The sequence below is a fragment of the Lynx canadensis genome, chromosome A1, assembly GCF_007474595.2.
Source record: "Lynx canadensis isolate LIC74 chromosome A1, mLynCan4.pri.v2, whole genome shotgun sequence".
NCBI classification, from domain to species: domain Eukaryota; kingdom Metazoa; phylum Chordata; class Mammalia; order Carnivora; family Felidae; genus Lynx; species Lynx canadensis.
In genome coordinates, this window is record NC_044303.2 from 26,848,815 (window position 1) to 26,872,097 (window position 23,283).

The following is a 23,283-nucleotide window of genomic DNA, read 5'->3' on the forward strand; positions in this document are numbered from 1 at the left end:
TTTTTTTTTTTATTGAAGTACAGTTGACATGCAATGTTATATTGGTTTCAGGTGTATGACACAGTGGTTCAAAAATTCTATATGTTATTCATTGCTCAACGTGATAAGTATAGTCACCTTCTGTCACTATTCAACCTTATTACAGTATTATTGACTATATTACCTATGTTGTACTTTTGATCCCCGTGACTTATTTATCTTGTAACTGGAAGTTTGTACCTCTTAAGCCTCCTTACCTCTTTTGCCCATTCTCCTAACCTCTTTCCATCTGGGAACCACCAATTTGTTCTTTGTATTTATGGGTCTGTTTCTATTTTCTGTTTATTTTTTTAGATTTCATATATAAGCGAAATCATATAGTATTTGTCTTTCTCTCTCTGACTTAATGTAGAATAATATGCGCTATGTCCATCCACATTGTCACATAATGCAAGATTTCATTCTTTACTATGGTTAATATTCCATTGTATGTATATAACACATCTTCTTTATCCATTCATCTATCAGTGGCCCCTTAGGTTGCTTCCATACCTCAGCTACTGTAAACAATGCTGCAGTAAACACAGGGGTGCATATATCTTTTCAAATTAGTGTGTTTCTTCTCTTTGGGTAAATACTCAGAAGTGGAATTTCTGGATCATATGGTAGTTCTATTTTTATTTTTTTTTTTTTTTGGGGGGGGGAGGTCCACACTGTTCTCTATAGTACCAGTTTACATCTCACCAATAGTGCACAGGAGGGTTCCTTTTCTCCATATCCTCACCAACACTTATTTCTTTTTGATACAAGCCATTCTTACTGGTGTGGGATTGTGTCTTATTGTGGTTTCAACTTGCATTGCCCTGATGATTAGTGATGTTGAGCATCTTCTCAAGACATACAGTTGGCCGTCTGTATGTCTTATTTGGAAAAATGTCCATTCAGGTCCTTTGCCTATTTTTTAATTGGATTATTTGTTTTTGTGTTGAGTTGTATGAGGTCTTTATATCTTTGGAATGTCAACCCTTTATTGGATTTATCATTTGAAAATATCTCTACCATTCAGTAGGTTGTCTTTTTGTTTTGCTGATGGTTTCCTTCACTTTTTAGTTTGATGTAGTCCCAATGGTTTATTTTCATTTTTGTCTCCCTGAGAAGATATATCCCAAAAAATGTTGCTAAGGTTGATGTCCAAGAGAAATGTATGTCTTCATTAGCTTTGAGTGTAGTTTCTGTGGAGACAGAATAGGAGTTCTCTTCTCCTGTTGTCCCTCCTGACATGTGGTTCAGTGCTTGACACAGACTAGCTGCGGAACCCATATTTGTCACCAGAGACAATGAGATAAGCATCCCTTCTAGAAGGAGAATTGAGGTGATGTAACTGAAACAGTCTACCACATCATTGAACAAAAGCATATGTTTGCCCAGTAGCCCTGGAACGTTTTTCAAGAGGACATGTTTCCTTTTACCTCTTTGTGGGCTTCTTAGACCCAATTACTTTGATGCTGTATTAAAAAAGTAAAGGAGGGGCGCCTGGGTGGCTCAGTTGGGTGAGCGTCCGACTTTGGCTCTGGTCATGATCTCACGGTCTGTGAGTTCGAGCCCCGCGTCGGGCTCTGTGATGACAGCTCAGAGCCTGGAGCCTGCTTCGGATTCTGTGTCTCCCTCTCTCTCTGCCCCTCCCCCGCTCATGCTCTGTCTCTCTCTCTCTCTCTCTCTCTGTCAAAAATAAATAAACATTTAAAAAAAAAGTAAAGGAGTGAATGAAGTTCTCAAGGGTAGAGTCTGTTTGCTTTTACAAAATCATGTTTGGAGATGGATCTGTGGCTACTTCATCCTTAAATAAAGAGAAACCATCCCAGAAATCCAACTGAAGTTGGTTATTTTAAGGCCTTACTGTCTTTTTGCCTGATTCTGTTGTCTTTGACACACCTGCTATATATCTAATTAAGAAAGGTTATGCCTGATTCATAAATAGCCACCAGATTAGTATAGTGAGCTCTGGAGAGATCCGGGAGTCGGGGACACCAGGTCTTATGTTTCCACCAACAGCTGAAACCCAACTGAGCAGAACCCAACATTACAAAAACAATTGTAAAAATCAAAAGCTTAACACTGGGAAGAGTTGAAACAAGATTTGCGAGTTTCTAAGGAAGAAAAACATTGCCGCATCTTCCTACCCTGCACGCCTACTGGCAGTGACTGTTCAGTCTCTCCAGATACCTTCTGCAACTGCGGAGGCACAATTTTTCTGAGAGCTTCTCTTCCCTAGTCCCATCTTCTCTTGCCACAGGTTATCAAAAGGCCATAGAGCTTGTCTTGGGGGCAGGGCATGGAATCTGAAAATTCTTGCTTTCTTGCAGGTCTCCCCCTACCCTCGCTTTGCTAGACAATTGCAGGAGCATCAGAGGAATACACAGGCAGCCATTGGAGGAGTTTCTCTGCAGTTATCTGCCATTGACCTTAGCCTAATTTGTCATGTTTTGGTCGATAATTCCAAAGATGAAGGATGAGGTACCTATTAGATTTGATGTGCCACATTCTTCCTCTGAAGCTAGGTTTGTTTCACCAGCTAATGACTTTATTCAATTATATTAAAAACCCAAGGTTTATTTTATAAGCGTGACAACGAGTCATTATATGAGTAGTATTCCACAGGCCCTAAGCAAAACACATAAAATGTCATTTCAAGTGCCAAGTTTCTTTTCTAATTCCATTTTTTTTTTCTTACAGATTTTTGAAAGCGGCTTAAATCTAATTGGCTCCCCCAGGATCTCAGCTCCTGTTACATTGGTGCATTCCTTTTTTTGAGAGGCATCTGGAGAGACTGAACGGCCACTGCTCGTTGGCATACAGGGTAGGAGGATGCGGCAACTTTTTTTTTTCTCTGTCCTTGGAAACTTTCAAATCTTGGTTCAGTTCTTCTTGAGCGTGAATGTTTGGTTTTTGCTATTGTTTTTGTAATGCTGGGTTCTGTTTTCCTGTTGTTGAATTTCCTATGAGTGAGGTGGCAGCCACAACTGCTGCCACCCCATGGTGGCCAGCCTATGTCTTCTGTGAAGGAAACTTCAAGAGAAAAGAAAAACAAAACGCATAATAGTAGTAGGGTATGGATTTGTATAAATAATACTTACCAAACAGTGCTAATAAATCAGCCTTATGTGCGTCTGTTCTACTCAAGGTAAACACCTATTTACACAGCAGAGCTGAGTTGCTTTTAGAGGCCCACAGTCAGATGTCCCTGTAGTCGATGCAGCTGTTAAAAGAATGCCTGAATCTTTCCCTTAATCACGGTGACGTCCTATGTTTGAAACCCCACGCAGTGAAGCAAATGAAAGAGGAGATTCTACCCATCAGATAGTAGGGAAAGAGAAGGGAGAAGAGGGTAACTAGGGTTTTTTTTTTTTCTTGTTTCAAAGGGTTTCTCTTAGCCAGATACTTAAAGATTTGAGATAAAAAAAAAAAAAAAAACAACAGGAAAATATATGTGGTATCTGTTTTTAAGTATGTTATTAAAGTATGTATGTATGTAAAGTATGTATGGAAAGACTCTGGTTTTAGAGCTTCAGTCTTCCATTGTAGAGGGGAAAGCTGGGATTAAATAAATTGAACATGTAAGAGACTATTGGCCTGATTTGGGCAAACCCATGTTGAAGACATTCAGAAGCCAGAAATAAAAAGTGTGTTAAAGGCTGTGGTTAGGCTGCCTTTTGTTGCTGGATTAGAAATAGTAAGTGGAGAAATAGCAAGAAATGTGTTCCTCTTTTGGAAGACAAGTGATTTAAAATTTTTGTACTAGCAGAGTCTTATCTTGTAATATTTGATATCTCCTTCTCCTAAACATAGGCCAGGAGAGTGACCAGAATGGGCTCAAAGTTTGTTTTGATTAAGTGCCTCTTGGTTGTGTGCATGTGTGTGTGTGTGTGTGTGTGTGTGTGTGTGTGTGTATGGCCCAAGTGGGAATATCTGTTTAATTGAAATCTGATTGTCCTGTTATTGGTTAGGCAGGACCTGCCCAAGCATAGAAAAACCTAATTTCAGGCTTAGCAGGCAATGAAGTTAATAATAAAACATGTCTATTGAATTAAAAACAGTACCATTCTTGTTAATTCATTTAAAAATATTACTCCAGATTTTCCTCCCAAGATAAACATTTATGTATCTGCCAAATGGGACAAGAGCCAGCCAGTCTCCTTTTTGGTAAATGTACTCCTTTTGTTGTCCTAAGGGAGACAGCCCAGGCCTAGGGCACAAGGAGCCCAGTTTTAATTTTGTGCCCCTCTGGAGTTGTACCACCAGGGACAATGACTTTGTCATATTGGCCCTAAGCTTTTCTTATGTATAAAATAAGAGGGTTGGATGAGGTGACTTCTAAAGTCCTTAATACATATAATGTTCTGTGAAACAGAGTAAACGGTGGAAACACATGGAAATGGTAAGGAAAAGCTAAGTGAGGTAGCTCAATGCCTGAGGAAGGATTTTCTGAGCAGAGAAGGGAGAGAGTCCAGGCAAGGCTGAGCAAATGACGTCCTCCTCCTCCTCCTCCTCCTTCTCCTCCTCCTCCTCCTCCTCCTCCTCCTCCTCCTTCTTCTTCTTCTTCTTCTTCTTCTTCTTCTTCTTCTTCCTCCTCCTCCTCCTCCTCCTCCTCTCTCTCTCTCTCCAGTTCAACTCCTATCTGGCAGCTTTAAAGAACTCAGAAATGCTCCTCCATATGTACCCTTTCTTTTTCTCTCCTCTCCTCTTTATCATGTTTCTTTATGTCTTTATCCACTCCCTCCCTCACTGCCATCTTTCCATCTCTCTGAGGAGTAGATATAGTTAGCATTTGTCAGGAAGACAGGAGGACAATGATGGAACTTGTTGGAAAAGGGTTTTTTCCCCCATTTTTCCTCTTTTCATTTCCTAGGATCTGTTATAGCTTTGATTTTATTAAATAAAAAATGAAAATTTTTAACAACTGGATTGTACATTCATAATGATGACAATTATAACAATCACAGTGATGATACTGACCTTGAGTGCTCACTGTGTGCCAGGAACTGTTCTTAATGCCTTAGGCATAATGGCTTCTGTAATCCCCAGCACAACACTGTGAGGTCAGACCTGCTCTCACCAGCATTATGCTGATATAGACACTGCATCAGAAAGGTAAAGTCACTTGCCCAAGTTTCACAGCTAATTATGGAAAAGTTGGGATTCTGTCCTCAGCCATCCTTTTCCAGTGTTACTGCTCTTACGTGCTCAGCCTTGCCGCATCTCCTCTGAGGCAGAGATGATATATTCTATTCACTTTTTTGTATTCTCTTGAGAATTTGGCATGCTTAAGGAAGTATACCTTGAATTCATGTAGAATCGAATTAAAGGAACACCATCCACCTGGAAGAGAAAGTCGTCCAAGGCTTCCCCACCTCAGGCCTCTGGAGAAGCGGCGTTTGTGATGACCTCCCAACCATGTTCATGGACAAATGTTTGACTTGTTATTTGAAACCATCTACTTCCTTTCTGTGTGAAACTCATGAACTCGTTTTGTTTAGAAATTTTGGTTTTAAGGGAGAAAGTTAGCCTGTAGCTTAAGGAGGTTGAATTGAATTTATGTGTAAACAGTGAAACTGTGGTATTATTTAAGCAAATGTAGCTGATAAGTTAATATATGAACGAAGTTGTGTTTGAAGAAATAGCTTGGAACAAGGAGTCAACGAACGCACTAGATGATAGTTATTAGAAAAAAATTTTCCATTAAGGTTTTATTTGCCTGGATGCAGTTGACTTCTTTTGAAAAAATACTTGGTTTTCCACTTATGAACATTTGACACACACACAAAATCAATATGTTTACATTCCAAGGCCAATATTTCTACTCCTATATATGATGTTAATGGTGGGAGAAATGAGGAGGAGAGCTACTTCTTTCTATATTTGCTGCCATGGTACAAGGATAGTGCTTTCGTACTAGGGCTCTGGATTACAGGGATTCACTATGTCCTCTAGTGCCTCACTCATCTGGTGGTCAGATTTCTAGCAATTCTATCGTATGGAACATATATATGTGCCTAGAAGGATAGGGTCATGGGGGGGCGGCTAATGTTGGAAATAACCTTAAGGTTATTTGCCTTATTTTGCAGATAAAAAAGTACAGCCCCAAATGAGTAAGGGCCCTAGCTGTGGAGTAGAACAAAGTCTCAAATAGAAAACAGTAATTACATAGGTTGTGTAGTGTTAACTCTATTAATTCGCTGTATAACTATTTGTTGAGTACCTTATAACGTGTAAGACATTAGAGATAGAAACATGAATTCTTGGACTAGGAAGTATATGGGTCTTCCTTGTAGTTCTTACTAAACATGTGCCATGAAGCCACAGATGAAAAATATCTGAGAATGATCCTCATGAACTCTGAAGATGACAAGGACTTTGTTTTGTAAATTCCACGGTGTCTCATGCCTTCCAGGATATGAAGCTGCTGACCACAGGAAGAAATGAAAGGAATGATCACAGTGTAGGAATCTGGAATCTGACAGTATTTAATATGAGCAAATGTACTGACTTAAAAAGCCTCTGAAAAATTATAACTTTTCATTCCAATGCTGTGTCTTAAGTTTGTGTTGATAACCCTGAGTCAAAAAAAAAAAAAAAGGTTAAAATTCTTTCAACCTGTTATTTTAGCAAAGTGATAAAGGGCACAATATATTTTGGAAAGCTTTCAAATATGGGGTATTGGTGTATAAAAGGGGGAGCTTCACTTCCCTGGGACATTTACTCAAAAGGCATTAAAATTTGTTGAACACCAGCCATGCACAACTTATCTCTAGATCACGAATGGGTAAATTTGATGTTCACGGAAGGGAAAGTGGCCACCATTGTAAAGGAAGTTGATGTTTAGCCATTAGCTTTACAAGGGGGTTTTGTATATGGAAGCACTATTATGAAGGTTGGTGTGCAAGGGGTCACGCTAAATGTGGGCTAGAGGGAGGGGGGGAGAATAACAAAACTGCAGGCGGCCTTGGCAGTGTGCCAAATCCGTGACTTCATTTAACTCTCTCGCCACTTCTGCATGGTGCCCAGGGTTCTCTCCGTCTTGCTCATGAGGAAGCTTAGAATCAAGAGAGGAGTTAATTTGCTCACAGTGTCACAGTTGGCAAATAGCAGGATTTGAATTTAGATGTACATGATTGCAAAGCCCCAGGCTTGGTCAGCTGGGTCTGACTCAAGTAGCATTTCACTCTTCACCCGACATGGACTGTAGCCTGAGGGACACATGCATTCTTTCCCTTGTGTGTCCTTCTACGCCTCCATTCAACAAATATTTAAAAACCAGCTTTATGCCAGACTCTTTCAGGAGAGTCAGATACAAATTAAGAGAAAAGTTGAACTACAGGGTAATATAAGACGTGATAAAGGTACTTGACAAAAGCATGTGAGAGTGGTTGGTTTTTATTTTAGCCTATAGACTCAGTACGATTACTTTAAGATCATCCTGCTTAGACGTGGGGGATATTTTTGAAATTTTTAACATTGATGAGCCACAAACACAGAATTACATCATTTGTAGTTAGCAGATCCATCTTTTTTTTTTTTTTTTTAACTGCATGTTGGTGCTAAGTTGGTGATGTTGGCCCTGATGGAATAAACAAAGGCAGGCTTTCTTTTGCTGTACTTTCAGGGCGATAGCTTTCCCATCCAATATGCTGTACCAATATTGTAGGCACAATACTTATTATAGCACATCCCAGATTTCCAAGTAAGTGGGGTATCACATGATGATGTTTTATGGCCTCACCAATTCTGAATCAGTGAAGTCTAGATTAATGAAATTTACAGCACATAGAGTTAGAGAGTCAGAAATACACTAGCAGCATATTGTAGAAGCACAGGATCCCAAGTCAGAGGATCTGGGTTTGCGTGAAGGCTCTTTCTCTTGTGTAAGACTATAAATCGCTTTGGGCCTGGATTTATTTAAGTGCTTATGTCACATAGTGTAGCGTAAATTAAATGACACAGTAGATGTGAAAAATGCTTTGCAAAGAAAGTTACAGTGTGTGCTTGTGCAGGGTTTCGGGTGTCATGTGAGGATAATAGGACATTTAACATTGGGCTCAAGCTGTGAAGGAAGAATATAGAAAAATAAGTAGAAAGAGATGGTTTTGACCATGGAGGGTAAAGAGTATCAACATGCACCTTAGTTTTGTCTGCTCAGTTCCTCACCATTTCCTGTAACAGGTACATTACATTGGCATCCTTGCAGCTTCTGCTTCCAGCCCCTGGAGTTGCCTTTAAGATGTCTCATGGTGGTGTCAGAGGGCCACCATGTTGACTGTGCCCTTGGTTTCTCATCCGTTGCTTTTTTCCAGTCACTCACTCATAGTGGTGTGTTTGTCTGTACTCCCCAGGGCTCCATCTTGGTCATGGGCTTAGGCTCTCACTAGGAGCAGGCTCTCTGAGTCAGGTTCCTATGAATTGCTCCCAGTTTGTCCTGACTCTTGCTCTCTGTCTTTCCTGAACTCTCTTTGCAAACCTCAATTACCATCCTACCAAAAAAAAAAAAAGAAAAAAAAACCTAATGATATGAGAAGATGGTGTGTCCAAGCAATAAAAAGCATTCCATAGGGCAGAATGGACAGGAATAGATAAGGCCTGGGTGGAAGAGCTTGATGTGAATGGAACCTTGGTGAGAGCCTGCAGGGAGTTTCAGAGTGAGCCACCTGAGTGTTTATCTAACAACAGGACAAGTGTCCACTGTCCTTTTGTGTGTGCTGACAGCATATCCCTTGTATACCTTCATGAAAGCATTTGGTAAGAAAATCAGTGCCAGAGGAGAGTGATTCCCGTCTTTATATATGATTTTAGCCCCGAAAAATGATATTCTAAATCTCCAGTTTGGAGGATGGGGGCGTAACTGACCAAGCTTCTCAAACTCTTTCTTCCGAATCCCCATCTTTGGGTGTTCTCGGTCTAGTTATCGTGACTACCGCTAACTGTGGCCCTGTTGTCCATCAGTGGGGCTATGCGTGCTCTGCTGGGGTCCTTTGGAAAAACATGATTAGAGAAAAGCAGTAGAGAGGAAGTCTACAAACCAACAAGAAAACAAACAACCCACATTCAGTAGGAACAGAGAATGTATGACTCACAGGGACAAACACAGAGGCAGACACCCCCTCACTGTTTCCCTTTCAGACTTCAAAATGTTGTGAGGTGGGAGTCCTCACAGCTTCTGAGGGAGAGCCTGGCAGAGTGAAGCCTATTTTTAAAACTTGTATAGGTAGGATGCAGACTCAACAGCGTGTCCAGGCCTCCCAGTCCTGCCCCTTGTGTTTGTCTTCTTTAAATACGATCTGAATTATTTTAGTGATAATTCCACCTGGCTGAATTTCTCTCTTTTAAATGATGTTTCAAAAAACCAGACCTGTCAGCAGTTTGGGTCTATCATTTTTGTTTTCCTTTTTCCTAATATTTGTTTGGGCTTTCGGTGCTTTTTGAGAAACCTAAAGACTAAGAGAGGAATCCCAGATGAAGTATATAAGGAGGTGCTGCTCTGCCACTGAGTCATGGGCACATGTGCTTCTTCCATTGATGAGCAAGCTCCATCTGCGTCACCCTTAGGAGGGTTTCTGAAGAGCTTGTGCACAGGGGACCTTGTTGTTTGTAGTTAAAATGTCCATTTAGGGGCACCTGGGTGGCTCAATTGGTTGAGCATCTGACTTCAGCTCAGGTCATGATGAAGCGGTTCATGGGTTCCAGCCCTGCATCGGGCTCTGTGCTGATGGCTCAGAGCCTGGAGCCTGCTTCGGATTCTATGTCTCCCTCTCTCTCTCTCTCTCTCTCAAAAATGAATAATCATTAAAAAATTAAAAAATAAAATGTCCATTTAAAAAAATCTGTGTCACATTTTAGTTTAGGGTTTGATTTGTTCTATGTAAGGTTTGCTTTCGTGTTAACTGATTTTTTTTTTTTAGTTTTGTCAGTCACATTTTATAGAGTATTTAAATAGCGTCTAGACAGGATGAGCTAAAGGAAATGCAGCAGTAGCACCCCACCCTTATCCAGAATGTGTGTGCTCACATTGAGAGCAGCGCTCACAGGGCTCCTTGCACATTCTAGAGGATCCCCAGAAGAGTGTGATATATGTATGGTGTCATCTCCTGTGAGGGAACCTGGTTCCTAGCGTTAGCTCTGCCGGTCAGTTGCTGTGTGACCTTCAGCAAGACCCTTCACCTCATTTGCCCTCAACTTTCTTGCAAGTTAATGGAAATAACACCAATAATAATCTTTCTCTTTCTTCCTTGAAAGACTACTGAAATAATTGTAAATTTGCTTTGAGTTGCAAAAACCATTTACTAAGCACTATATGTATTCATGTATATCCAAATGGATATATGTGAGTGTGTGTGTGTCCATGGATCGCACATGCATACATTTGCTATTCACATTAAGGCAGGAATCAAGCAAGCAGAACTTGAGTTCTTCGGTGGACGCAGGCACTCTCGCTGCTTCCATATGTCTGCCACACGGCATGTGGCACCTTGTGTGGTCTTCGTAGGTCGTTCCCCAGGGATCTTCTGCATCTCAGTAAGTTCCGTCTCCTCCTCTTCAGCAATCGTCTTTGATTTCTCTTCCCCCCACACCCCCCATATCCAGTCTATCTGTCGCCAATCCTGTCAGCTTTTTTTTCAAATGTATCTCAAACCCACCCACCTCTCCCACCCTTGACCAGACCACCATCATCAGCCTCCGTTGACCGCCTCTCTGTAATGCATTTTCCACATGGTAGCCAGAGTGACCTTTCACAAATGTAAAACACATTAAAATGAGCCCTGCTTAAAACTAGCCAGTGGCTCCTGGTGCTTTTAGCATGAAACTCAAACTCCTAACCATGATCAACTTGGCTCACCTTCATGCCATTCCTCTCTGCCTCGTTCACCAGACTCTGGTGAAGCTGAACTTCTTCAGCACACCATACTCTTTCTTACCTTAAGGGTTTTTAAAATCAGACTTTTTGTCTGCTCAGCAAAACTGAGCAGAAGGTACAGAGAATTCTCCTGTCTCTCCTCTCTTCCCTGCCCCCTACCCCATGCGCATGGGCAGGCGCTTCCCCTGTGGACATCCCACACGGGAGTGACGCTTCTTACAGCTGATGCTCCTACACTGACACATCTTTATCACCTAGAGCCCATAGTTTACTTTAGGGTTCACTCTTAATGTTGTACATTTTATGGCTTTTGACAATGATACAGTGTCATATATCTGCCATCATATAGTATCGCACAGAACAGTTTCACTGTGTAAAAATCCTCTGTACTCTGCCTATTCATCCCTCCCTCTCCTCAACCCCTGGCAACCACTGATCTTTGGACAGTCTCCACCATAGTTTTGCCTTTTCCAGATGTCATACAGTTGGAATTAGACAGTATGTAGCCTTTTCAGATTATCTTCTTTCACTTACTAGCATGCATTTCAGCTTTCTCTCTGTCTTTTCATGACCTTAAGGATTTGCTGTAGCTTTTTGCTCTGCGTGGCTTTTCCTGTCCACCCTATTTAACTAGCCTCTCTTATCATACTGCCCTGTTGTATGCTCTTCATAGCACTTATTCCCTTCTAACATGTTCTTTCTGTTTACTGCCCGTCTCTCCAGCTACATCTTAAGCTCTGTGACAGTGGAGGTCTTGTCTGCCTTATTCCTGACTCTATCCCCAGTACCTAGACTAGTCCTTCATCCACAGTAGGTGTTCAGTAAATGTGATGAATTACCTGGATATTAAGAACCTTTAGCTTTATTCTTCTCTTCCACCCGGTTTTCAAGGTGACAAACTCTTTCATTTACACTGCTTCGGGTTTTGTTTGGAAGAAGAGGCAGACATTCGTGTTAAGTCACTGAGTCTGAGAATTATTTCTTGTTCACCTTTGGCTTCTGAAGCTTTCTTGGTTGTCTGCTGAATTTAATGGGTCTCCAGGCGAGTAGCAGTTGGTAGCCTTGGTGGGAATCAGTCACATCGCAAGAGAGAACAGAGGCAGTAGAAAATGATTAAGGGAAAAGAGCAGAAAAGTATGATTTAACATTTATTGAGTCACACATTGTAGTCAAAGCTGTGTATAACATAAAAGCAAATTAGGAGACGAGTCAGATATAAAATGAGTGAGCACACACAAGCACACAAATACTGCAGAGAGGAGGGTATTTCTTCAGATGCCTTCTCTCATTTACCAAACTGTAGTCTTATCAAAATATATAGGCTAGTTCAGGAGGGAAATAATGCATCCAGTGCTTGTGGCCCAGTCATGCCCTATGGGGCACAGACAGGCCTGCAATTTCATTACTGCTTTTTAAAGAAACTTTCTCTAAGGCTAACAGACTTTCTGGGGAGGCCAAAGCAAGTGAAGCTGAGTTTAATGTTCTCATTAAAATGTTAAAGAGGCTTTATTCATGAGCGACTAAAGCTGTAATTGCTTTATCCTCGTAAACTATGAATATGTGGTGATCTCTTACAGAGGCATCCACCCAGTCCCCTCTGTCTGGAAGGTCTGTTTAATGGAGGGCTTGGCTGGATCAAGGAAGGGACTGAGAAGATTTCCCGGATTATATCCCTCAGGGACCTAGTGGAAGTGGTGGCAAGGGATACTCCTTCACTGATCTATTTTCATTCTGTAGCTCTTTTTTTTTTTTTTTTAATTTTTTTTAAATGTTTATTCATGTCTGAGACAGAGAGAGACTGAGCATGAGTGGGGGAGGGGCAGAGAGAGAGGGGGACACAGAATCCGAAGGAGGCTCCAGGCTCTGAGCTGTCAGCACAGAGCCCCACGCGGGGCTCGAACTCACAGACTGCGAGATCATGACCTGAGCCGAAGTCAGATGCTTAACCAATTGAGCCACCCAGGCGCCCCTATAGCTCTTGTTTTGTATGCACTATTTGACTACTGGATCTGAAGTTCAGATCTGGAAATGACAGACGAACGCATATATAGGCACATGCACACAAATGTTGTGGAAGGGAGTGTTTTTTTATTGTTCCCATAAGCACTAGCTTATTGAGATGAGAATAGAAGAAATCCAAAAATGTTGAGGTATTAGTGAAATTGAACGGAGAATTTATGTTGAAAAGGTGTCATGTGAATCACAGGGGAGAAGGCACTCAGAACTGGCTTCAGGAGGTATCAGATCCCTTTGCCATTCTTAATGCCCCAGTGCAAAAACATAGCTGTAGAACTTTAGGTAGTGAGTACAGATGGCAAATACAGCTATTTTTTTCTTTCTGGAAATGCTTGTCATACTGTATGGATATGACTGAAAAAGTAAAGCTGGGATTCTTGCACAGCTAGGAAACCATATTGTTGGAAAGCTCAAAATGAAATTTAGGAGGTAAAAAAGAGTTAAAACACACTGTCTATTCTTCAATTCCCTATTAGAAAACCCTATTTGTTGAATGGTAACAAATTGGGGTCTCATGATATGCAGATGTAGTAAGGTAAGTAATATCTAGGGAGTGTTTAAAATTTTTTTTCCCACTGATGGGTCAGGTAGATGTTTTACTCTGGGTCAGATTTAAATTAAAATACATGTGTCCTAGAGCTGTCAACGTTTTTTTCTTCAAGGGGTCAAATCGTTCTCTTCAGATGAGAGTGCAGGGCATTTGTTAAAAGCCATTCAAGTCTGAGGGAGCAGTGGAGTTGAAATCACAGGGGGTTCTTCCTATGTGATAGGTTAGATAGGTTTCTGAGCAGTTCTTTTCTGGAGGGGTGATCATCTCAGCCTGATGATGTTAATGGTGTTAATGTTAAAAAGAACCTCTTACAGTTTTTGAACATAAAGAAAGTGAATTCCAACTTCTGGAATGCTGTTGATTGTGTGTAATGAAATACATTTTTAAAAACCTATTAAGAGATTCAGAACAAGATGTAACAAATTGCCACTGTGGGCCGAGCCAGCTCTGCCTCTCGCTCCTGCTTGATTGATGGGGCGTGACTTACAGTCTCTGTTTTGGGGAATCACTAATGTGGTCCCTGCGTTCTGAGGTGAATCCAGGGAGATGGGGACTCTGTAGGTTCTGTTTAGGCATAGTTCAGCTTGTCATGTCTCCTTTTCCCCTTATCCAAAGTAGGATCACAATCTACAGTGAACCCATTCTGGAGCTTTCTTGGCTTGCCTAGAAGATCTTAGGGGGATTGTGCCCAGGTCTTCACTCCCTAGTGTCACACAAAAACTGCTGAAGAAGTGTAATGGTATGATGAGACCATCAGAAATAAAAAAAAAAAAAAAAAAGTGTGTATCATGGGAACAAATGAAAGGATTGACTAATTTCTCCCCAGCTAACTGTATTTTTTTTTTGAGAACTTTTGTCTGTTTTTTAGAGTTTTTATTTCTGCTCATTTGCTATTAGAAAGTTGGTTGTCACATTGGGCTATTCTGTGTCCCCATCCAACCAGCCCCTCTTCCTTTTTACTAGATCTTGGAGGTGAGTTACATCCAAGATCCTATGTTGACCATAGGATTAGATGACAATGCCAAAAACCTCAGGGAATTTTCCAAAATGCTTTAGTGTATGACAGTGTTTTCCTCCAGCTACTTAGTTCTGTTGTGTCTTAGGCTTATATTGATTGGTCAGTTGGTTGTTTGATTAATTGACTCATTCATCCATCAAATATTTTGAGAGCGTATACTATATGTGAGGGGCATATGCTACATCTAGGGAATGGGATAAAAGACTGGGATTTGTCTATAAAGTTTTGCTGATAGTTCACAGGGGTCGAAAATAGAGTGCAATGCCCAAAGAAAACTAAATTGCTTTTCTGCAAATCAAAGAGTATGTGTGCAATTGCCATATCAACAGCCTACTCTGTGGCATTCTCTGTAAGTGCGTTTCATGTGGGAAGTGGTACCAGACATTTTCTATATTACAACAATCTTCATATATTTATTAAGCTGTAACTTGTAAGGCTTCCCGATGGGGTGTTAAATGAGCCTTGTTGCGTGCTGCATTGTGTCTTTGTCAAGAAGCACTCAGTTAACTCTGACCTGTGTCATTCATCTTCCTTGGGCTGGTAATGAGGCACATTTCAGTCATTCCAGGAGGCTTTAGGGCATCTGCACAAGGAGAAGACTAATGAAAAGGTTGGATTTATGGGGGATTGGAAGGAATGCACTTAAGGAAAACCAGGATAGAATGAAACCCTTTTGCCTAATGTGTTTGGTATCTTTATACCCATTCAGCACAGCAGTAGAATAATCCTGAATTGTTCTACATTTTAAAACGTAAGAAAATGCTAGATTACTATGTTTTTAAAGTGTTTTTTTCTTCTCAACTGTTCACCTGGCATGTTAGGAGAATCTGGAAACTCTAAGTATAGCAGTGGAACAGTAGAGGCAGCCAACAATTCTGTCATTTCTAAGGTGTATGCTTGGGAGAATTGGCCACAGACTGATAACAGAGATTGACTCTAGGAGAGGAAAGAGAGAGGAGGGAAATAGAAGTGTGGGGATATTAGTGGAGCAAAGGGAAGAGAGATCAAGGGAAGAGAGAAGAAAGATGTTCTGTTGTCCTTGCTCCTGCCCCTTATCTCCTTCTCACAAAATACGGGTGTGAAAAAGCCGGCAGATTGAAAGGAAAAAGATGAGAGTTGAATTAGAGACCAGTGGGCTCCTAGAGGTACTAAGGGAGAAGGAAAATGAATGAGAGAAATCACAAGAATAAGTGAGAGGGAAGGGGACAGGATAAGAACTATATAAATGCAGGGAGAAGAGACAGGCAAAGAGAGGGGTGTGCACACGGTGGTCACACTGAGACCCTCGATTGCTGCCAGCAGTGCACCTGCCAAATAGCCAGTGTCCCTCACCTAAGACATTTTACTGACTTTTGTATTCAGTTTAATGCAATTCTCTTTATGGTCCCCAAATTGCTGGTTGCGGTTTTGTTGACACTCTCTGTGATCAAATGGCAAATGTGGAGGCACTGTTCTGTTATCCCTGCCCCCTTGCAGTGTTCCGCAGACTTCCGCGTTAGTGCTTCTTGTATTTGATGTTTGCCATTCCTCCTTGTCTACAGGTAGGAGAGTTGAAAGGGAAAAAATATTCCTAAGGCTGCCACATTTATAGCTCATGCATACAAATATTCAAAGCAGTTGAACAAAAGCTATAAAACCAGAGTCAATTTTTTTTTTAAGTAAGGTAGTTGACTCTTTCATTGCTGGTACAGGGACTTGCCCTAACCTAACACCACACTCGCTATGCCTACAGGTGGGCTGCTTCTTGAAAAAATGTTCATCTTTGTTTGTTTGTTTGTTTTTCAAAGCTCAGCACAGGAAGCTGCTTTGATATTCCAGATCTGGGTCAGGTGCTTTCCAAGTGTGTACCAGTGCCCAACTCCGTACCCTGCTTTCCTGTGCTGACCTTTCCCTGTTAGACCTATAACTCTGTGTTGTAATCCTCTATCCTTCTACTAGACTTTGGGCTCTTTGCACAATGTTAGTTATTGTGAATTACCTAAGTAGATATCCACTTACTGGTTATAGAATGAATGCATGGCCTATGATGCTGGTCTTTTGAGTATAAAGCAAAATCCTTCTAGAATTATGCTATGCTTTTAGGTATCAGTTTACAATCAGCCTACGTGTTCTGGAAAAGAAAAGGTGATTTAGGCAGCAGGAGGGGGTTTCTGGGGAGTTTAGTAAGTCCCCAGATTCTCGCAACTATAGTAAAGGGATTGTGATTTCATTAACTCCTGGCCACCGGAGGACAGTCTTGAAGTTTCAGGCAACTTCCTTCTTGTGATTCTAGTAATCATAGGCCAGATGTACTTCAGAACCATGCTTCTCAGACTTTAATGTGCATGGGAATCAGCTGAGGTTCTTGTTAAAATGCAGATTTTATTCCAGTAGGTTTCAAGTGGGTTCTCAGGGACAGCATTTCAGGCTCTTGGGTGATGCTGAGGTTGCTGCTCTATGGATCTGAGTTGAGTAAGAGGACTTCAAAATACTTTCTAGAAAATAAAGTTGGGATTTATTCTATGAAAAGATCTAGATGCATTTTTATAGTTTTTACAACAACAGATTTTCTTAGAGACAACTTAAAAGTATTTGTTATTTTATCTTAGAAATTTGTAAGAGGTCTTTCCCACACTTAAAAAATAGTAATCTTATACTGATCAGCCACCCAAACTGGTTTTGAATGATAGTTCCCTTAACTAACATACAGCTTTATTCATTTAGGCTTTCTTAGATTTGGGAGGCCCTGGCTCTAGCATTGGCCCTGATGCAGCTACTTTGGCAACAAGGACTACTTTCAGAGCAGAAATATTCTCCGGAAGATTGACAGTTCATAGGCTGTGTTTCTGTTAAGACCTTCACATTTATTGATCGTTACCAGGTTAGCACCATGCAGAGACCTTCTCCAAGGGCAGTCAGTTGGAATGGCTAGAAATGCAAAAGGGCAGTGTTCAGCTTGAACTTTGCAAGTGAAACCTTGCATCTGCTTACATGTGTTCAAACAGCTCTCTGAATTTGATGTTTAGAGTTTCTTCTAACAAGGTGGCCTTTATTTTACAGGTCCTTTGCAGCCAGCATGATATCATATCTATAAGACATGGAGGAGAGAGAGCTCACCATGCTCAGGTAAAGGGACGGTGTGGCCAGGGAGCAACAAGTAAGACTAAGGACAGGTTGTTTGTCACTGTAGGAGAGGTGATTCAGCTTAATTATACCATTGACGTCATTCTCTTACGTGTGTTTTACTCACGTCTGCCTGGGGTGCAGAGGGCCTGTTCTGGGTGAGCTCAGTGAACTAACATGAATTGGGGGAACATCTACAAAGTACCTACAACAGGGCCTCTGTAAACAGCCTGTGGGGAAACAGGACTAGTCACGGGAAATCTCCTTCCATTTTTTACAGAGTCAACATAGAATTATTGTTCATCTTACTAGAATTATTCATCAACATAGAATTATTGTTCATCATACTATTGTTCGTCTTTATTACCCTATCAGAAGGCTTTCATCTTTTCAACATGTATGTAAATATGTGAATATTGAAACTCTTCTAATTAAAGTCTTATCTCTGTCCCCTTATCTGGAGTTGCTGTTCTAAATATCCTTTGCATCTTCCTTTTAAATAAATGCATGTCTCACAACTTTGATTTGCCCAAATAGGACACCAAGATTAATTTTCCATTAACCTTTATTGCTTCTGTTTCTTTCTAATCATCTTTTTAGAGGATTAAAGAGTTCCCATTGGGTCAGCCTTTATATAGGATATAAATCATCTTTTTCTTTGACGGCCTTTATGGAACTGCTGTGGAGGGTGGTGATCTTTGGTCTGGTGACTGCACTTGCCCCTGTAACTGAGTCAAAGCATCTGTAGAAAGACCCACATGGAGAGTTCTGTTGACTGGCAATTTTTTCATTGGCCTCCCTTCTTTTGTGACCCAAGTTATATTAGTTACCTCTGGTGGAAACTAACAAAAATAACAATAAACTATGTGGCCTAAACAACACACACTTACACTCTTACAGTTCTGGAGGCCAGAAGTGTGAAATCAAGGTCTCGGTGAGGTTGGTTTCTTCTAAGAGCTGTGAGGGAGAATGTCTTCCATGCCTGTCTCCTAGCTTCTGGTAACCTCAAGTGTATCTGGTGTATAGATGGCCATCCTTCTCCCTGTGTGTTCACATTGCCTTCCTTCTACATGTGTCTATCCCTTGTTCAAATTTCCCCTTTTTAGAAGGATACCTTTCATACTGGATGAGGGACTGCCTTAATGACTTCATCATAACCTGACCATCTTCAGAGGCTCCACTTCTAAATCAGGTCACATTTATGTGCATGAGAGATAAGGACTTCAATAGCATTTTGGAGTACACATTTCAAAACCCATCACACTGTCAAAGGGATGGAGACTGCATTCGTTTTGGCATCCCTTCAAGAAGCTAGCACACTGCCTGTTGCTTAATATTGGTTGGATGAGTGAAGGACAAAGACCATAAAGGCCCTGGTCAAATTTAAGTTAAGAAATAAAGCGCAAGGATCAGAGGTGGATGGGCATTATGCTGACCCTTGGCCTCAGTGCGTGCTTGCTTTCAGGACATTCCAAGTTAAGCAACATCACGGATGTGCTGAGGTTTTTCCTTTAAAAGTGATAGCAAATACAGTTCTTACAAAATAGAGCCCTCGGTGTAAGCAACCCATGCTTTGTCATTTCAGGCCGAACTCCCAATTTACATGCTGCCTCTGTCAGCACGTGGAGATATCCTTCCCACTAATTCAATACCATTTAAATCATACTTGGGCTCTTCTTCCTTTCCAGTCGTGTTGCCTTGCGCTTATTAAACGTAACGTCGTGTTCCCTAGCGCTAATCCATAAAGGCTATGCTAAGACACATCTGCTCTTGTGTCAGCTGCCCCCTGTATGCTTCCTTAGCTCACAATGATTAAAAGTTATCTTTTGAGTGTTTGGATTTGAGTGTGGATCAAATATGAGGATCCTGGTCTCCAGGTATCACTTAAATGACCCATTCTTTAGAGCTGTTTCTTTAGAAAGCCCCTTTTTCCTGTAAGGGAAGAGCTTTCTGGCCATGTCTACCTTACTTCCAGGAAGGGATTGCTTTTTATACCCGAAGGAAGCCTCCTGCGGAGAGAAGCCAAAGGCCAGTGAGGGATTTCCACCTGGGGGTGAAGTAAGCATGTGTAGGAGCCTGAGAATTGATGTCAGCCCCTGGGGTAGTGTTACTTGTTGGCAGGCCAAGGTCTAGGAATGACTGAGTGCCTCAGGCCCTGGCCTTCCCTGAGGACTGCACAGCAGGTGGGCTGGAATAATTTACTTACAATCTTCTCAATCCTTTGGATGCTTTGATGTTCCTGGGGGTGGGGCCGCAGTCTGAGTGGTAGCATTGGCCTAGACAGCATGGATTTATAAGTTGATGACAGGCAGTAGAAAACAAAAAGGAAAATAAACATTCATTTTACCATTTTTCACACCGGCATTAGTCCGAAGAAAATTGGTAAATCAAATGACAAATATTTATGGAGTGTGTGATCTGTGCAGGCATGGTTCTACCAGATGCTGTATACGGATGTATAACTTCATCCTGGCGCCTGCACTGCTTACCTGGCTTTTCCATTTTGTTCAGGAGCCTACTACCTTTGATTAGAGGCCTTCTATCACTTACCATGAGAGTGTCTACAGGGCTTCGTTGAAATGAAGACAACTGGCAGGCTCAGTTGGTAGAGCGTGCGACTCTTGATCTTGCAGTCCTGAGTTTGAGCCCCACGTTGGGCGTAGAGCTCACTAAAAAATGAAAACAACCAATTTATATTGTTACACAGCGATCGATTCAGAGTGATGATGGAGTCGCCCGCCCTTTTGATGTGGAAATGGTGGGATTCAGAGCAAATGGTCAAGAAAGAATTCTTGAGATGTCTTTGGTGCAAAAAGTGGTTGGCCCACGGGCAAAGAGAGCTAGCTGTACTGGGGGTGTGAGGAGTGGCTGATTATATACTTGGAAGTTGGGAGGGGGTTAGGGATAGCGTAAGTCTCTAAGGACATTTGGGAGCAAAGTTTCCAGGACCTTGAGGGGGCTAGCTATTGTTAGGAAAAGGTAATTTATTACTGTCTAATAAAACATAGTCATGAGACCCTTCAGATGCATATCAGGGGGCCATACTCTTGGAGGATGATTGCTAACATATATCTTGGGGGGTAGAGATAAAGGAACTTTCGAAAGGAATTTTTACATGTTAAAGAAGACTTATAGGATCCTGGAGGTTGCGATTATGTTTAAGCTAAATTTGCCTTTTGCCCTTAGCAAAGTATTAATAGCAAGGCAGTTGAGGTCCTAGAGGAAGGTCACTCTGCCTGTCTCAAGGACTTGTCAATGTAAGTTGTAAGGAAATTTCACTTTTTTTTCTTTTGCCTCTGTTCCCCACATCACTTTGGCAATTACGTGTAGAGTTCAGTGAGCAATTGCATTTTGGTCATTAAACTGTCCTTAAATATCTTGCTGTGTACTCTAAAGTATGCACTACTACAGTTAGAACATTCTAATAAATCCTATTTTAATAGTTAGGTCATTTTATGTGTGCCTAATACTTCTCTACTATTAAAGAGAAAATAAATGAGAAATAAAACCTTAAGTGCGTTGAAAACTAAAAATGAATTTATTGTTGCTGAGTCTTTTCCTCACTTCCATTTTGCGTTCTCCACTTTCACTAATCTTAGATTTTTGAAAATTCACATGTAATAGTTTTATGGAATTGGTAAAAATATATTCATTGTTAAACTCTGATTTTCAGAAAAGGGAAAATAATTTTCACGTCCTTTTAGTTGATAATTAACGTGGTAGTTTTTTTTTATACCTCTGAGATTAGAGTGTTATTTATGATACATGGGAAATATTCTAATTAAAGAAATTATACTTTGAATCAAGACTATCAAACTTCCACAGAAAATGTTTGCACATGAGTAATTTAAAATAGGAATCTTACTGTTTGTTCTGTCTGGGTTCTTCTCTGCCTCTCTCTCTCCTGATGGTTCCTTCTTTGTTTCTTTTAAACCCATGAGTTTATGTTCAGTGTTTTTAAGCTGATAAAGTGTAAGCAATGAAGAAGGGCATTGTGCTCCTGGCAGAGAACTCGGAAGCTTGGTGTCCTCCTCCTTATTTTGCTCACCCTACATTTAGTCATCACTAAGCTCTGTCAGGTTTCTAGAATTCTTTCATATTTTTACTTTCCTTTTCCTTTACGTCTATGGACATCCCTTTCCAGGCTTTTCTTTCATTTTGTTTGTTTCTTTCATTTTGTTCATACAGCCATTCATTCATTCATTCATTCGTTGTCCTTTGTATGTGTGCCAAAAATTGCTCTGGCGATAGCATCAAGGGTATTATAATTAGGAGATTATCCTGCAAAAGTTGTTGCTCTGATGGGGCTCCATGGTAAGTATAACTTACACATGGGAAGAGGAGCAACCGATTTGGCTTGGGCCAGTCCAGAAATACTCTAGAGAGAAATCGGCCTTCGGGTGGAGATTGGAACGAGTAGAACATTGCCAGATGGACTAGTGTGGTGGAGAGAAAGCGTTTCAAAGGAGACAGAGGGCGGGTGGCTTCACACAGAGCTGTGCTGGGCGGAGTGTGTGCTCCGTGCCATTTGGGTGTAGATGGAGCATGAGGTGGGACAGAGGATGCGAGGCTAGACAGGGAGGCAGGAATCACACCTAGAAGGTCCCCTTAACATGTTGCTGAGCCTGCCTTCCTGTCTCATGTGTACAAGTTGCAGTTGCCTTCAGTTCATTGTGCACATGGTGATGAGGCTGACCTCGTGTGAAGAAGTGCTTATCTCCTGCCCAGCTCCTGCCTGGTCTCCTTGCTTCCCAAGGGAAGCCCAGCCTTCCTAACTGGTCATTTGAGGATCTCAGCCATTTCTCTCTTTTATTTACTCTGAAAATCCTTGGCCCCAGCTAGATTTGCTGCCTTGCTTTGCACACAGTTTGTCCCTTTTTCTTCCAAGCTTCCCTTTTCAAAATCCACCCATACTCCACAATCCCACTCAAATTCATATCCTTTGTATGAAAATTTTCTCCACTCATATGCAATTTTAACCCCTCTGAACTCCAGGGGAACTTTTGAGGGACTCTTCACATCACAATTTCATATGCTTCTTTATATCCCCCATGTTACTTACAATACTTTCAGAGAACCATTGCGTGGTGCAGGGAAGGGCCACCTGCCTATTACATACCCTGTCTACGCCAAAAGAGCAACTTCTTGCATAGAGCAGGCATCGCATTGATGTTTGTTAAAAGAGTAGAGAGAAACAGAATTCCTTTAATTTGTAAGGCTCTTACAGAGGTGGAACTGAGGGATTGATTAATTGTCATATGAAAGAGGCAGTGGTTAATGTAATGTCCAGATGAAACTCTTGCAGGGCAGAATAATTGTTGGTGGAAGGCAGAAGGATTCCATTCAACAAAAAGCAGAATATGTATAGAAAAGAAACACATTCTGGAGACTAGGGCTTAGACACAGGAAGAAGAAACTTAGAAAGCCATTAAGCCATATGTGAGTGGTCTTGACAGTGAATGACAAATGACCTAACAGGTAAAAGCACCTATATTGCATTAAGATGCTCTGCATCTTTATATGAGATGGCCTCTGGAAGACCTGATTCAATTTAAGACTCCTCAGTTGCAGATCTGGAGACAATCACAAATTCAGAAATATATTTATGAATGTCTGTTGCCACTGAGCTCAAAAGACCATAATCCTATTACTTGTGATTTTGAAAAGGGTAAACATGAATAACTGAAAGGAGATATTGATTAAAGAAGTAATATG

The 23,283-nt window shown here is 41.1% G+C and overlaps 1 protein-coding gene across 1 annotated transcript in view; it reads left to right on the forward strand.

Moving 5' to 3' along the window:
• The first annotated feature begins 2,718 nt into the window (after positions 1–2,718).
• ENOX1 (ecto-NOX disulfide-thiol exchanger 1) overlaps positions 2,719–23,283 on the forward strand; it is a 451,396-nt gene continuing 430,831 nt past the window's right edge. Inside the window, 1 exon segment of the mRNA XM_032591194.1 lies at positions 2,719–2,836. The gene's annotated coding sequence lies outside the window, so the exon portion shown is untranslated.